General features: G+C 41.5%; 1 protein-coding gene and 1 pseudogene across 7 annotated transcripts in view; both read right to left on the bottom strand.

The window, feature by feature from the left end:
- FANCB (FA complementation group B) overlaps positions 1-16,048 on the bottom strand; it is a 346,913-nt gene that overhangs the window by 296,285 nt on the left and 34,580 nt on the right. The window lies entirely within an intron of this gene.
- On the bottom strand, positions 12,026-12,696 carry LOC133052130 (cardiotrophin-like cytokine factor 1; annotated as a pseudogene).

Genomic DNA, 16,048 nt, shown 5'->3' with positions numbered 1-16,048 from the left:
GAGTTCTCCTAAACATTTTATATATATCATGCCATTTTTTTTTCTTCTTTGCTGGTCCACATATAGTGTAGGATCCCAACTCCCCGACCAGAGATTGAACGCATGTCCCTTGCATTGGAATTGTGGAGTCCCAACCACTGTAGTGCTAGGGAAGTCTCCATCATTCCATTTATGATCCCCCATTTTACAGTCGAAACTGAGGAGTCCAGCTTCTGGCCAAAAACCTACACGTGATTTTCCAGACCCAAGCAGAGGCAGGCGTCCTGATGTGTATCTGACTTCCTAGTCCAGGCACCTTCATTCAAAGGCCTCCTTCTTATCTGGGGCCTTCCTCTGGTGCCTCCCCTGAGGCCTCTTTATCAGAGGAAGAAGACAAGATCCTTGAACACACTTTCCTCCACTCAGACTCAGTCCTTTTCTACTCCTAGCCTCTCCCCTCTCCCTTCCCCTACTCCCAGGACCATAGAGCAGCAGCAGCCCCTTGTGTGGGCCTCCCTCAGCAGGCAGATGACCCCTCTGCCTGTGCTGACCCACCTAGCGGGCCCTCCCTCGGTGGAAAATGGAACCATGGGTCGCTGGTGCTCTCTCTGCTCTTGCTTATACTATCACAGTAGGTGAGTAAATGCTTGAACGCTACTTTTCTTTTGGCTGGCTGTCTTCATCAGCTACTCTGACACCTGGCAGCTCAGCTCTTCGTAGCTCAGCTGAGCTGCAGACAGAAACTTGGGCCCCTGGAGGCTAAATAACTAGCCTAACGTGCCTGGCTATAAAGTGGTGGGTCCCAGATTTGAACTTGGACTGTTTTCTAAAATCAGAATAATATACACGATTAGCTGAGAGTAAATAAAGCCATGATGAGCCATGCAGGGTTCACAAAAATAGTAAACTTCACCACAAGGACAGAGAAGCCTGGTGGGCTGCAGTCATGGGGTCGCGAAGAGTCAAACGTGATTTAGTAACTGAATAGCAACAACTGTAAGACTTGATACTCATTGCAAATAATTCACAGGGTTCTGGCAGTATTAATTTTTGATCTGAGCCCTCCTAAAGCCAGGTCTGTGGTTGAGAGAAATGACTCTCCCAGTTCTACAAACTCTAGAAAATTCCCATTAACTATATTTCTAAGTTTGTTTCCCTCTAATGACTCTGCAAAACACTGCTTGCTCTTTTCACCTGAAAAGAATGCTCTCACAAACCTGACTCATGGTAGTTTTTCACTGTGAAAATGGGGATCACAAAATATTCGGTGTTAACTTTATATGTGGGTATATTCTACAGTTTCTAGACAACATGTAAACTGAAACATGATTCTATTCTTACTGTCTGCAGATTAACATCACTATGCTAGCTTGCTTTGGCTTAATGTTGGCATGGTATATCTTTGTCCATACTTTTACTTTTCACCTTTCTGTATCTTACTATTTAAAGTGTATCTCTTATATGTAAGACAGACAAACCTAAACTAAGAAATATACAAATAACGATAACAACTTGTGTCTTTTATCTGGAATACCCAATCCATTTACATTAAATGCAATTACTGATATTGTTGGATTTATGTCTACTATCTTACCATACTATCTACAATATTTTGGCCACCTGACATGAAGTGCTGACTCACTGAAAAAGACTCTGATGCTGGGAAAGATTAGGGCAGGAGAAGGGGGAGACAGAGAATGAGACGGTTGGATGGCATCATTGACTCAATGTACATGAGTGTGAGCAAACTCCAGGAGATAGTGAAGGAAAGGAAGCATGGCATGCTACAGTCCATGGGGTTGCAAAGAGTTGGACATAAATGAGTGACTGAACAACAACAACAAAATCTTACAACTGTATTTGTTTTCTATCTGGCCCATCTGGTTTATGTTCCTTCTTCCCTTTTCACTTGTGTTCTTTTTAATTAATAACATTTTGACTACTCTATCCCTAGTTGTTTTAGCAATAATTTTTTATCAAGGTAAATTTACATAAAATAAAATTCACAGATTTTAAAGGTATAGTTTGATGGTTTCTAACAAATGTATATTATACACTTATGTAACCATCACTCTAATCAAGATTTACAACTTTTCTATCGCTGCAAAAAGTTCATACCCCTTTCTAGTTAACATCTTCCCCAGTCATAGATTAATTTTGTCTGTTCTAGAACTTCACATAGATAAAATCATAAAGTATTTACTCATTTATGTTTTTGTTCAATACAATATTATGTTTATGAACTTAATCTATATCATTGTTCTTTTTTATTCCTGAATAGTATTTCATGGTAGGGATATAATACCACAATTTGTTTACCTGTTTTCCTTTTTTTTTTCTCCTTTGGATTTTTTATTTATTTATTTTCCCAATTATTTTTATTAGTTGGAGGCGAATTACTTTACAGTATTGTAGTGGTTTTTGCCATACATTGACATGAATCAGCCATGGATTTACATGTGTTCCCCATCCCGATCCCCCCTCCCACCTCCCTCCCCATCCCATCCCTTACGGTCATCCCAGTGCACCAGGCCGGAGCACTTGTCTCATGCATCCCACCTGGGCTGGTCATCTGTTTCACACTTGATAATATACATGTTTCGATGCTATTCTCTCAGATCATCCCACCCTCGCCTTCTCCCACAGAGTCCCAAAGTCTGTTCTATACATCTGTGTCTCTTTTTCTGTCTTGCATATAGGGTTCCTGTTTTCCTATTGAAGGACATGTGGGTTCTTTCCTTCAGGGGTTATTATAATGAAGCCACATAAACACCGGTGTACAAGACTTTAGAGGGATATATTATTTGAGTAAGTACCTAGAAGTGGAATTTCTGAGCCATCCAAACATCTATTCATCTTTAGTGTTTAACTTATAGATTATAAAATGCTTTTTTTTGGCTTACTACAGCCTAATACAAACTATTATTTTTCCATTTTCCTGATATGTTTAGAACCTAATAGTCATTTTTTTAAAAACTGGGAGTACAGTTGCTTTACATTGCTGTTTCAGTAGAACCTAACAGTCTTAAAATCCATTTCCCCTCCAGACTGCTTTGTAATTGTTGCAATGCATTTTATATTATTGTTTTAATCATTTATATACTTATTTTTCTCAAATGAAAATCATATTTTAAGATGTACAACATATTTTGATACATTGTGAAGTGATTACCACAATCTAACATTTCCATCACCTCCCTGTAGCTAGTTTTTTCTTCTATGATCTACTCTTTTAGCAAATTTCAAACAGACATTAACTCCAGTCACCATGCTGTACACTAGGCTCCCAGGACTTATTCATCTTATAATAGAAAGTTTGTGCCCTTCGATCAATTACTTCTCCTTTTCTTCTACCCTTCAGGCTCTGATACACACCAATCTACTCTCTGGTACTATGAGATCAATACTTTTCTTTCTTTTTTTTTTCTTTAACAATTTTACATATAAATTAGATCATGTGATATTTCTCTTTCTCTGTAGGCTTACTTCATTTGGCATAATGTCCTCCAGGTTATCCATGTTGTCAAATGGCAAGATTTCCTTCTTTTTTAATGCTGAACAATATTGGATTGCATATATGTAACATTTTCTTTATTCATTCATCTATCAATGGACATATCTTGCCTGCTGTGAATAATGCTGAAATGAACATGAGATTGCAGATGTTTCTTCAAGAAACTGATTTTATGTCTTTTGGATATATACCCAGAAGTGAGAATTGATGGATAATATGACTTTTTTATTTTCAATTAAATTTCCATTTTGGATTTTTTGAGGAAAGTGACTGTATCAATTTACATTCTCACCAAGAATACACTGCTTTCCCAGTTAATGTTTTTGATGTGACAATTTACATCTTTTATATTGCATACCCAATAACAAATTATTACAGCTATATTTTTAATACTTTCATTATTTAACCTTTACACCAAAGTTATAAGTGAGCCAGATACAATCATTACAATATTAGTGTACTCTTAATTTGACTATATATTTACCTTGACAGGTAAGTTTTATACTTTCATATGATTTCATGTTACTACTTAGCATTCTTTCTTTTCAACTTGAAGAACTTCGTTTAGCATTTCTTGTAAGTATATCCAGTTGTGATGAATTCCTTCAGCTTCTGTTTGCCTAAGAATGTAATTCTCTCTCCTTCATCTCCTTCATTGCTCTGTGTGTGTATTAGTCACTCAGTCGTGTCCGACTCTTTGTGGCCCCATGGACAGTAGCCCCGCAGGCTCCTTTGTCCATGGGATTCTCCAGGCAAGAATACTGGAGTGGGTTGCCATTTCCTTCTCCAGGGGATCTTCCTGACCCAGGGATTGAACCCGGGTCTCCTGCATTGCAGGCAGATTCTTTACCATCTGAACTATAGGGAAGTCCCTCGACTTTGCTGGGCAAAGTATTTGTGGCTGGCAGATTACTCTTTTACCAATTTGAATATATCATCCTGCTCTTCCCTGGCCTGCAAGATTTCTGCTGAGAAACCTACTTATGTTGAGGGCTGGGCGTTGGGATGTGGTTTTTCTTGTATGTAATGAGCTTCTTTTCTCTTGCTGATCTTGCTTTCTCTGGAAAGATGCTCTCTTTGTCTTTGATTTTGACAGTTTTATTACAATGTTTCAATGAAGTCTTGGTTGGGTTGAACCTGATTGAGGACCTTTGACCTTTATGTACTTGGACATCCATATCTTTCCCCAGATTTGGGGCATTTGGGGCCATTATTTCTTTAAGAAGCTTTCTGCTCCTTTCTCTTTTTTCCTTTTAGGATTTCTATAATATTATTTGGTTTAAGTTGTCCTGTAAGCTTTCTTCATTCCTTTTCATTCTTTTCTCTCCTCTGACTAGATAATTTCAAATGAAATGTCTTATAGTTCACTCCTCTTGATCAAGTCTGCTGTTGGAACTATCTATTACATTTTTAAATTTCAGTCATTATATTCCTCAGCTCCAAAATGTGTTTGGCCTTTTTAATGTTTTTTTTTTCTCTCTGTTGAACTTCATTTTGTTCTTGTATCTTTTTCTTGCTTTTGTTAAATTGTCCATCTATAGCTCTCTGAACTTCAGACCAATTATTTTGGACTACCTGTCACACAGTTTGTGGATCTCCATTTCTCTGCAATCAGTTACTGGAAGTTTACTGTATTCCTTTGGTGGTGTCATGTTTCTCAACTCATTGTGATCTGTGTAAACTTGTTTGTCTGTGTACTCAAAGTAGTCACCTCTTCCACATATAACAGACTGATTTTGGTAAGGAAAAACCTTCACTTGTGAGTCAGGGCATGCCAGTGCATGCTGTGGCATTTGGTCTAGTGGTGTGAGGTGCCAAGTGTGGGGGCATGTGGTATCTCTGGGTCTGGGGCGGTGCAAGGTTGCTCATCGACTCAGTCATTGATCACAACGTTGACAACTCCAGGATCCACTGTGGTGAGAGCTGCAGGGTATCTGGTGGCTACAATGGATGTTGGGGTCCTTAGTGATACCTCCAGGTCCAGAAGGGAGGGTCTGGGGCTGGTATTAGTTCTGGCCAGAGCTGGTGGTGTGCACATGTTCGACTATGGACACTGGCTTTGTGGGGGTGGAGGCCAGCTGAGGGGACACATGCAGTGACAAGGGCCAATGTCAAGGGTTGGGGCCAACGGTGGACACAGAAGTACCTGCAGGCTTCCAGGCTATTTAATGTGCCCTCATGTGGCTGCAGGAGCTAGCTGCAAGTACACCCATGGCAGTAAGGTCCAGTCAAAGGAGGCAGGGCCAGCTCCAGGCATACAAGCAGCTGAGGTGCCTGGACTTTTGGCACACCCTCATGCATCGACTGGGGCTAGCTGCAGGTAGCCACAGGGTGGTACTGCATGGAACTAAGATGGCATTATGCACCCACACAGTCACAAGTGTGTTAGTCGCTCAGTTGTGCCTGACTCTTTGCGACCCCATGGACTGCAGCCCACCAGGCTCCTCTGTCCATGCGATTTTCCAGGCAAGGATTACTGGAGTGGGTTTTGTGGCTAATTGCCAGTGCAGATCCTGGGTCCTGGATATCCTGCAGCAAGTTCTGGGCGAAGATGGAGGAAAACAGGAAGGGACTCAGGCAGCTGGCGTCTGTCTGCAAAGGCAAAATGAGGCCCTCAGGAACAGAAGCTGCAGGGGGCCACGGTGGCTGTGCTGGCCATTGGTTTCCTTAATGTCAAAAGTTTTGGGGACCTTCTGTGGAGTGGTCTGCTGGGGCCTGTGACGAGGTCCTCAGTGATGAAAGCTGCAGGGATCTGCAGCATCCTCAAGGCTTGTCGAGGTCCTCAGTGGCAAAGGCTACTGGGGTCTTTTGCAGAGCAGGTCACTGGGAACCACATTCACTCCCACTGCATGGCTGATACTAGTAGCCCCTGCCCATCTTCCGTATTCCTAGCCATCTCCAGATGTCACAACTATGCCAGTCTCTGGGTAGCATGAAATGAAGCAGGTCTTTTGTGCAGTATCCTGAAAGGCTGGGTAAGCTGGTCACTCATCACTTGTTCCTTTCTTTTCCCAGCAAAGGGAACTATTTTGGGCCAGGGAGCTCCCTCCGGGCACTGCAGTGTTCACTTGGGACTGGGATGATGCAGGCAAAATGGAGCTGTTCTTTCTACTCTTTTTTCATACAGTTATTCTCGGGTTAGTGGTCCACTGTGTTGCTGAAGCTTCCTAAGTGGACTCCTGAATATTCCCAGAGCTATTTTTGTTTGTGGATTGCTCATTGTTGTTCTCTGGAGGGAGACAGAGGCTTGGGTGTCCTGCTCTGCCATCTTGGTAATATCACTTTTCTGTCGTAATGTACTTTAATTCTACAAATAATTTGAAGACATAACAATAACTGTTTTGTACAATATTGATTCATGTATATTGACTATTTATATTTTAATATGCTCTTCATTCTCTCCTGCAATTTTCATGTTTTCATACAGCATCATTTTGCTCTTGCCTGGAGAAATGCCCTTAATATTTTAGAGCAGGTCTGCTGGCAATGAATTCCCTTAGTCTTTGATTGAAAATGTATGTATGTTATCTTCATTTTTGAAGCATATTTTTACTACATCCATAGTTTTCAGCTCAGTTATTTTCTATAAGCAGTTTAAAGGTGAAATTCCGTTGCTTTCTGGGTTTCAATGTTTCTGATAAGACACTGACTGTTGGTTATACTCTTGTTCTTTTGAAGGCAATTTATTCTTCTCTAACCCTTTTTCAGATTTTACATTTGACTTTATCAGCTGTTTTTCCTTAATGCACATTAAGTGCAGTTTCCTACTTGTTTCCTGAGTCCCTGAGTTGATGTCTTGCATCAGTTTCAAACAAATTCTCAACTATGACCTCTTCGAATATTGCTTTTGCCTCCTTCTCTTTTCCTATAGAATGTGAATTGCATGAATGTTAAACCATTTGAGTAGGTCTTACATGTCTTGTATACACTAATCTTTTTTCCATTCTTTCTTCCTCTGCTTCAGTTTGAGCATTTTCCATTGACCCATATCCCAGTTCACTAATCCTACATCCTGCCATGTCCCCTCTGATGCCAAACTCATACATGATGCTTTAATTTTAGATACTGCCTTTTTCAGTTCTAAAGTTTCATTTTGATTATTTAGAATCCCAATCATTTTAAATTATCTGTTCTTTCATCTCTTTTGTCCATATTCTCTATTTAGAATATATCCTATACCATGTTTTAGAGTACTTATAAGCTAGCTTCAGTATCAGCAACATCCATGGATACACATCTATTTTTTTTCCTCTTAATTGCCAGTCTTGCTTTTTGCTCATCTAGAAATTTAACTGTGTGCCAGATAGTGTGAATAGGAAAACCACAGCAGTTTCACAGAAAAGAGGGTTTCCCTTTTATTATGCAATTAAGGTGAGAAGCTAATAAACTCAATCCAATCAGAAATTCAGCTTGATCTGGAACATACTGCAAACTTTGTAAGACCCTGTCTCCTTCTGGTATATTTCTGTTCATAGGTTCTGGAAATGCAGATCTCCTTGGCCCTGGAAGCTAACGGATAGTTCTGACTTTCAGAGGTTTTCAGCCTCCATTAGCCTCCTACTTCACGCAGCTTTAAAATTTGGGAAATATCTTTAAGGGGAAACTCACCATGTGTTTGAAGCAATGCTCCTCTCTGGCAGCACTGTACAATTGAAAGATATTTCAGATATTTGTCTTTTAAAAGTTTTTGTGCTAGCTCCTCCATTTCTTGTACAGCCACCGATGATGAAAATATTCCAAGGTGAAAACTATGCGCCTTTAGAGCCCCTTAATATTTCAATGTCATTACAGTACTATGCAACTGCTAAAAGGCTGCTGGCTTCTCTGTCTTCAAGCAGAAGCCCTTTGCCTGGAACAAGCGTGATCTACAGCCTGCCCCGAGATAAACAAAGGACCAGCAATTATCGAGTCATTTTGGAACAACTCGCCATTTTCTGTAATTTCAGTTCATCCACTTTGTTTCCACAGCTCTCTGAATCCTTTAAAATGTGACTTTGTAGTGCATCCAGTTTTGTCTGGTGGGAGAGTGGCAATGTATCTCATTTCACTGTTAAATGAAAGTCAGGGTTTGCTTTTTTGTCATAAGTGTATTTGCTCTTTATTTTCATTTATGGACTTTGAATTTTAGATACAAAACTTCCTACCAGTCTGAAAGCTTCTTCCAGCACGCATCTCAAGGTTTAGGCTTGCTGAAACAACACATACACCCGCAAAGTTTACCAAGATCACAGAGCTGAAAGTTGTTAGTGAAAGTCCAGTTTTATGGATGCATTTTTCTTTTTACTTTAAGTTGCACATGTTGTTAAAATGTTTATTTGCATCTCCGTCTCCATTAGTTTTTTCTTTACATTATCCCTATTGACAGGTTCCCTTTACCATTTGCAAGATATCTTCTCTGTATTGTAGATGTTAGTCCTTATTTTAAGCCATATCACAAATAACATCTTTCCCATGTTGTCTTTTGACTTTATTTTTTAATAAAGATGTTTTGAGTTTTTCTTTTTATATGACTGAATGTTATGGCTTCCGGACATTGTGAGATAAATTGATAATCTTTGGAAGTTATCCCTTATTTTCATCTAGTTTTTTTTCCTTTTTTTATACTTGAAACTTTGATCCTGGTAATGGGCACATTCTCCCATGTCTTCTCCAGATGGCTACTTGGATTTCCTAGGATCGCCTTTTACTCACTGAAGTGGAATGCTGTCAATGTACATATTCTTATAAGCATTTGGTTCTATTTCTGAATTTTCTGTTCTGTTCTATTCTGGTGTGTCTATGTGTACACCAGAAACACACTTTTCCTCATTGATATTTTACTATATGGGCTTCCCTGGTGGTTCAGTGGTAAAGACCTTGCCTGCAATGTAGGAAACACAGGTTTGATCTATGGGTCATGAAGATTCCCCTGGAGAAGGAAATGACAATCCACTCCAGTATTCTTGCCTGGGAAATCCCACGGACAGAGGAGCCTGAAGGGCTACAGTTCACAGAGCTGCAAAAGAGTCAGATACAATTGAGTGACTGAACAACAGCAATTTTACTATACATCTTAATGACCAGTAGGGTGACTCTCCACTTGCTTTTTCTTTTTCAGAATCTTCAAGACTTTTCTGGCTTGCAGATTTTTCCACAAAAACTTTAGAATCAGGATGACTTGTTTCAAAGAAAATCTACTGGTATTTTTATTGGAACTGGATTATATCCAATAACGAACATAGAGAGAACTGACAACTTAATGACATTGAGTTTCTATTTAAAAAGATGTGTCACTATTGATTTTTTTGGAGGGGAGGGTCCTTTAGCAGTATTTGTTTCCTTTCTTCTGGTCTTGCACCTTTCTTGTTAGGGGTACTTTTTTGTTCTTACTATAATTATGCTATATTTGCTTTCTTACATAGTCTCATTTTGTGGATAATGGATTGGAATGAATTTTTCAATACTTGAAAATGAGATTGCTCTGCAGTATTAGAAGTACCAAAGAAGCTATAGGGATGTTCCAGAAACAAGAAGACTGCCTACACTGAGTTCAGCCTATGCAATAAAATACTGTTTTCATAAAATGAAATAATTTCATTGAAGGAGTTCAAGCTATTCTTTTCCACAATTTCTATCACTGTTGTTGTTCAGTCACTCAGTCGTGTCCAACTCTTTGTGACCCCACAGACTGCAGCACACCAGGCTTCCCAGTCCTTCACCATCTCTTGGAGTTTGCTCAGATTCATGTCCATTCTATCATTAACTCAGAAACCTGGGAGCACTCCTTGGCTACCCCCTCTCCTTCTGTTGACCATCTATGAATTGGTTTTTAACCAATGGTGAACATTGGACTCATACTTGTAGCTTTTAAAAATACATACAGCCAGGTTGACCCTTCTGATTCAGATCTAGGGTAAGTCTAGGCATGTGTATGTGTGTGTATACACACTCAACTCCAGTGATTGTGATGCCCCTGCTTTTAAGAATTATTAATAAATAAAAAACTGAGTCCTGTTGACCATACATTCTAAATATCTCTGCCACATACTTTTCCATTTTTACCTTTGCCAATTTTTTTTCTGAGGCAAGCATTTTATTGGTTAATACAAGGATAGAAATCCGGCAATAAATATCACCTAATATATTTTACTCCTTGGAAGGAAAGTTATGACCAACCTAGATAGCATATTAAAAAGTAGAGACATTACTTTGTCAACAAAGGTCCGTCTAGTCAAAGCTATGGTTTTTCCAGTGGTCATGTATGGATGTGAGAGTTGGACTGTGAAGAAAGCAGAGTGCTGAAGAATTGATGCTTTTGAACTGTGGTGTTGGAGAAGGCTCTTGAGAGTCCCTTGGACTGCAAGGAGATCCAGCCAGTACATTCTAAAGGAGACCAGTCCTGGGTGTTCATTGGAAGGACTGATGCTAAAGCTGAAACTACAATACTTTGGCCACCTGATGTGAAGAGTTGACTCATTGGAAAAGACCCTGATGCTGGGAGGGATTGGGGGCAGGAGGAGAAGGGGACGACAGAGGATGAGATAGGTGGATGGTATCAGTGACTCAATGGACATGAGCTTGAGTAAACTCCGGGAGTTGGTGATGGACAGGGAGGCCTGGCGTGCTGCGATTCATGGGGTCGCAAAGAGTTGGACACGACTGAGCGACTGAACTGAACTGAATATATAACATCTACAAATAAATAAACAAACTGAAGAGTCATGAGTGGGTGGGGCTGAGGCCTAGGGCTTGGGGGAGCTACCCCCACACCTCAAAATGCTATTGCAATATAAACTTTGAGGAAATTCTGTGGCTGTGGCTATGGTTGCCCTCCTCAGCCTTGACAACCCACATACTCAGGGAAAGAGGGTGGAGGGGAAGGGTCCTGAAGCTGGCAAGAAAATCCTTAGCAATGTCCTTTTGGTTGCCACCCTGGGACATTGACTGCCTTGGTGACCCCTGTGCCTGGTCTGTCCCTCCCACTCTGCTTTCACTATTACCTCCAACGCAGACCCCAGCTCTTCCCTTTTTAATCCCATCTCTTCCTGTTTCGACTTCTACCATGTGTGTTTCCTGAATTGGATGTGTTGAGTTATTTGGGGGTAAGCGGAGCAACACCGATCTAAGGAGAGGATGGCAGCCAAAAGGTTTCATGCCAGAAAGGTACATGAGACGGTGGCCCACTCCCTACCTACAGGCACACTTCCTGGAAGCGCCACTTGAGGGCTTGGGTGGGTGCTGGCAAGTAGTGGGCAGGAAACATGAAGCTCTGAGAGCCTTGCACCCATCATTTTGGGCTCCTTTGAGCATCACATCAGGTGGAAATGGGATGGGGCCTACTGCACCTCTTCCCCAGGCCTGGAGGAGTCAGGAAGGCTGGGAGTGGATGGGTCTTATTGAATCACATCCTCTTCCAAGTCCAGGGAGGGCTAAAGGCTCATGGCTTCGGCCTCCTGGCTCAATGAGCATTGGCGTATAGGTTTCTCCTTCCCAGCATGGGAGCAGGGTTTCAAGGGGGAGGGGAAAGAGAAGGTGGTAAAGGAAGGTCAGAGGTTACAAGTCACAGACCTCCAGGGGCAGGGTGACTACAGTGGCCGGAGGCTGCATCTTCTTTTTGAGCCCGCTGAAGTCCTTGGCCGAGTGTCACAGGCAGATCTGCAGCCCCTTCAGCAGCCAGAAGCTGTCCATCTTCTGGAGGAAGTCACTGTGGGCAGGGCCAGGGGCCCAGGTGGGCTCAGTCCCAGGCAGAGGCTGGGCAGTAGGTAGCCCAGAGCTGCCACAACACCCACGTGTCTCCCAGCACACCCTAGAGGCTGGTGCAGAGGTGGGCCCGGCTGTGGCACTGCTTGACAGTGATGGCCTTGAAGGTGGGGCCACTCAAGTAGCACACGTGGTAGCTGTAGGCGTCATAGTTCTGGGTCAGCAGCGGTTTGTCTTTGAGGTTTCGCCACACCTCCAGGATAACAGAGGGCCTGAGCAGAGTCTCTGCCCCCAGCTGAGGTGTGTTGAAGTCAGGCTCGTTGAAAGGGGAGGGGGGGCTCAGGTAGTTCAGACTGGTCCCGGCTAAGCTGTGGAGCTGGTGTCCAGGTAGCAGGTGAGATCACAGGTTTTCTAGATGGAGAGGCCAGGCCCTGGGTTTCCTATGCAGATGAGGGCTAGGTGGGGATGGGGTGGGGGAGGCGCCAGAGCAAGGTTCACAGGCTTGCGAGCATCCCCAATGAGTCCCCTGCCACCGGCTCCCCGACATGGACAGCTTGGTGGGCTCCAGCCAAGCACCAAGGAAGCAGCGACTCTGGCCGCCTGGCCCAGCCCAGCCCAGCCTGGCTCAGTTCTACTTATCCCAATTTAAACCAATACTTCATCATCTCATGCCTAGACCACTCCAGCAATCTCCTCATTGCGACTCTACAATCTACTCTTTGTCCCTTACAATCCAGCCTCTAAACAGCTAACAGGGCCATATATGTAAAAGAAAAAGCAGACTGTGCCACATGCTCACATAAATTCCTTCAAAACTTCCCATCTATGATTCTTAAACATTGATCCACTGACAAGTGCCAGTCCCTAAGTTTCCATTGGTGTGTTGCACAACGAGATTGAGAACAATTAAGACAACATGGTGATTTTTTTATGAAACTAAATTTATTCAGTTTAAATAATGTGCATTCTATGATTATATTTTTAGCATCAGTATATCCTGTTCTACAAAATGATGCAGGTGTGGGAGCCATTTTTAAAAACATTTTTACATGATATAACAAAAAGATAGCAATTCCATGCTAGTCTCCACAATTTTAAAAATTACACCCACTCACATGGAACAATGGACTAGTTCAAAACTGGGAAAGGAGTATGTCAAGGTTGTATACTGTCACGCTGTTTATTGAACTTATATGCAAAGTACATCATGTAAAATGCCAAGCTGGATGAGCACAAGCTGGAATCAAGAATGCCGGGAGAAATATCAATAACCTCAGATATGCAGATGACACCAACTTATGGCAGAAAGCAAAGAGGAACTAAAAAGCCTCTTGATGAAAGTGAAAGAAGAGAGTGAAAAAGCTGGTTTAAAACTCAACATTCAAAAAGCTAAGATTATGGCATCCGGTCCCATCACTTCATGGCAAATAGATGGGGAAACAATGGAAACAGTGAGAGACTTTATTTTTTGGGGGCTCCAAAATCACTGCAGATGGTGACTGAAGACATATAATTAAAAGATCCTTGCTCCTTGGAAGAAAAGCTATGACCAACCTAGACAACATATTAAAAAGCAGAGACGTTACTTTGCTGACAAAGGTCTGTTTAGTCAAAGCTATGGTTTTTCCAGTAGTCACGTTTGGATGTGAGAGTTGGACTTCATAAAGAAAGCTGAGCGACGAAGAATTGATGCTTTTGAACTGTGGTGTTGGAGAAGACTCTTGAGGGTCCCTTGGACTGCAAGGAGATCTAACCAGTCAATCCTAAAGAAAGTCAGTCCTGAATGTTCATTGGAAGGACTGATGCTGAAGCTGAAGTTCCAATATTTTGGCCACCTGATGCGAAAAGCCAACTCATTGGAAAAGACCCTAATGCTGGGAAAGATTGAAGGTGGGAGGAGAAAGGGATGACAGAGAATGAGATGGTTGGATGGCATCCCTGACTCAATGGACATGAGTTTGAGCAAGCTCTGGAAGATGGTGATGGACAGGGAAGCCTGGTGTGCTCCAGTCCATGGGGTTGCAAAGAGTTGGACATGACTGAGCAACTGAACAACAATAACTAGTCACATCTGTAACAACTCTATTTCCAAACTAAGTCACAATCTGAGATACTAAGGATTAGGACCTCAATCTATCTTGGGGAGGGCGGGGGAGGTGAGGGGAGGACACAATTAAATCCATAACAAATGCCTACGTAAAAACATTTAAATAGTAGTAAACAGGAAGCAGGTAAGTCTCCCTTTCATAACCCATGCTTGAGCCAATCAATACAGGATATTCAAATGCCCACAGGCCATTTCAGGGCTGAATGTGGACAGCAAGACATGAGGGGAGATTATGCTTTGGAAAAGAAGGTTCCTCACTCTTCTGTAAGCTTCCTCCTTCTGGATGGACTGGTGTGTGGAGATGTATACTTTAATATACTGATGAGCTGCTGAATCAAGCCATGTCAAGCTTGCACACCTCTCACCAATTATAGTAACTATGACATCTCCTCCACTGGTAAGTTTGTTTTGTGTTGGATGCTCCTTTAATAGAAGACCTAATGGATAAAAGGTGTCATCTAGAATTGTACAATCATTGTCTTTCCATTGTTTCAGTATTTGGCATAAGTTTTCATTCTTTGGAATGAAAGAGAAGATACCTTTCCACAATGATTATGGATATAAGGCATTGAAGATAATCTAAATTGGGAAATGTCAAAGAAGAAAGTAAGAGTAAGCTAATGTGTTCTTTGGTTTTCCTTTCATCACCAGAGCTGTTGAGACATAGACAATGCATGGCAACACTTTGGTGTAGAATCTGTACCAGTGGAAGCACAATGCGAGAGACGGATGACCTTGCAGTTAGCTAACCTCACATTAGACTGTGAGGATTTTATGGAAGGAAAATAAGATATCTGAAAACTTCCATTTTCCCCAACACAAACGTCCTGACTTTAACAATACCATAAAGTTGCTTATCACCTTGCCTTTCAGATTATGGTCATGAACCAGCAGCATCATGATCACCCGTGAGCTTGTCAGACATGCCGTCTCAGGCACCCCCACCCCGAGACCTGCCGAATCAGAATGTAGAGTTGAACAAGATCCTCAGATTATTTGTTGTACATGAAAGCATGAGAAACAATGGCATATTACATTACGAAGAGAAAGATGACAAAGAGAAATCTGTGAAGCCGTGCCCCCTGAAACGGTCAAGCTGACTTTCTGCTTGTTGTAAGGCACTGGCTCTGGCTGTATATTGGAATCACTGAGGGAGGTTTTAAATTGATGCCAAGGCCAAAGGCAGAACCCAGACCAACTGCATCAGAATCTTTGGAGTGAGGCTTAAGAAGTCCTTAGGTGGTTCTTATCAACAACCACGGCTGAGCATTATTAGTGTAAAGCAAGGGCTAGGAAAAGGAGAACTGAGAATTCATGCTTAATGAATACAGTTTCAGTTTCACAAGATGAAAAAGTTCTAGCGATCTATTGTGCAACAACGTGAATATACTTAACATGACTGAACTGTATACTTAGAAATGATTAAGATGGCAAATTTAATATCATGCATTTACCACATAGGTAAATAATTCAGATAATCAATTTCAATTAGTAAGTATTTCAAAATTGCATGATTTAAATGTTTTAGATCCCTTCTTACTGTGCCAAATGTTCTGGTTTGAACTTCTTTCTTTGTGTATATGTAACTCTCTGAGCATTTTCTTTTTCATATTTTTTTTAAATAAAGTGTTTTTTTAATTATTATATTTATTTATTTACTTTTGGCTGTGCTGGGTCCTCGCTGCTGCACATGGGCTTTCTCTAGTTGCAGTGAGTGGGGGTTACTCTCTAGTTTGTTTATTCAGCTGCACCAGGTCTTAGCTGTGGCA

The sequence above is a fragment of the Dama dama genome, chromosome X (genome assembly GCF_033118175.1).
Source record: "Dama dama isolate Ldn47 chromosome X, ASM3311817v1, whole genome shotgun sequence".
Lineage (NCBI taxonomy): Eukaryota > Metazoa > Chordata > Mammalia > Artiodactyla > Cervidae > Dama > Dama dama.
The sequence above is the reverse complement of the archived record's forward strand: the minus strand, read 5'-3'. Positions and strand labels throughout refer to the sequence as shown.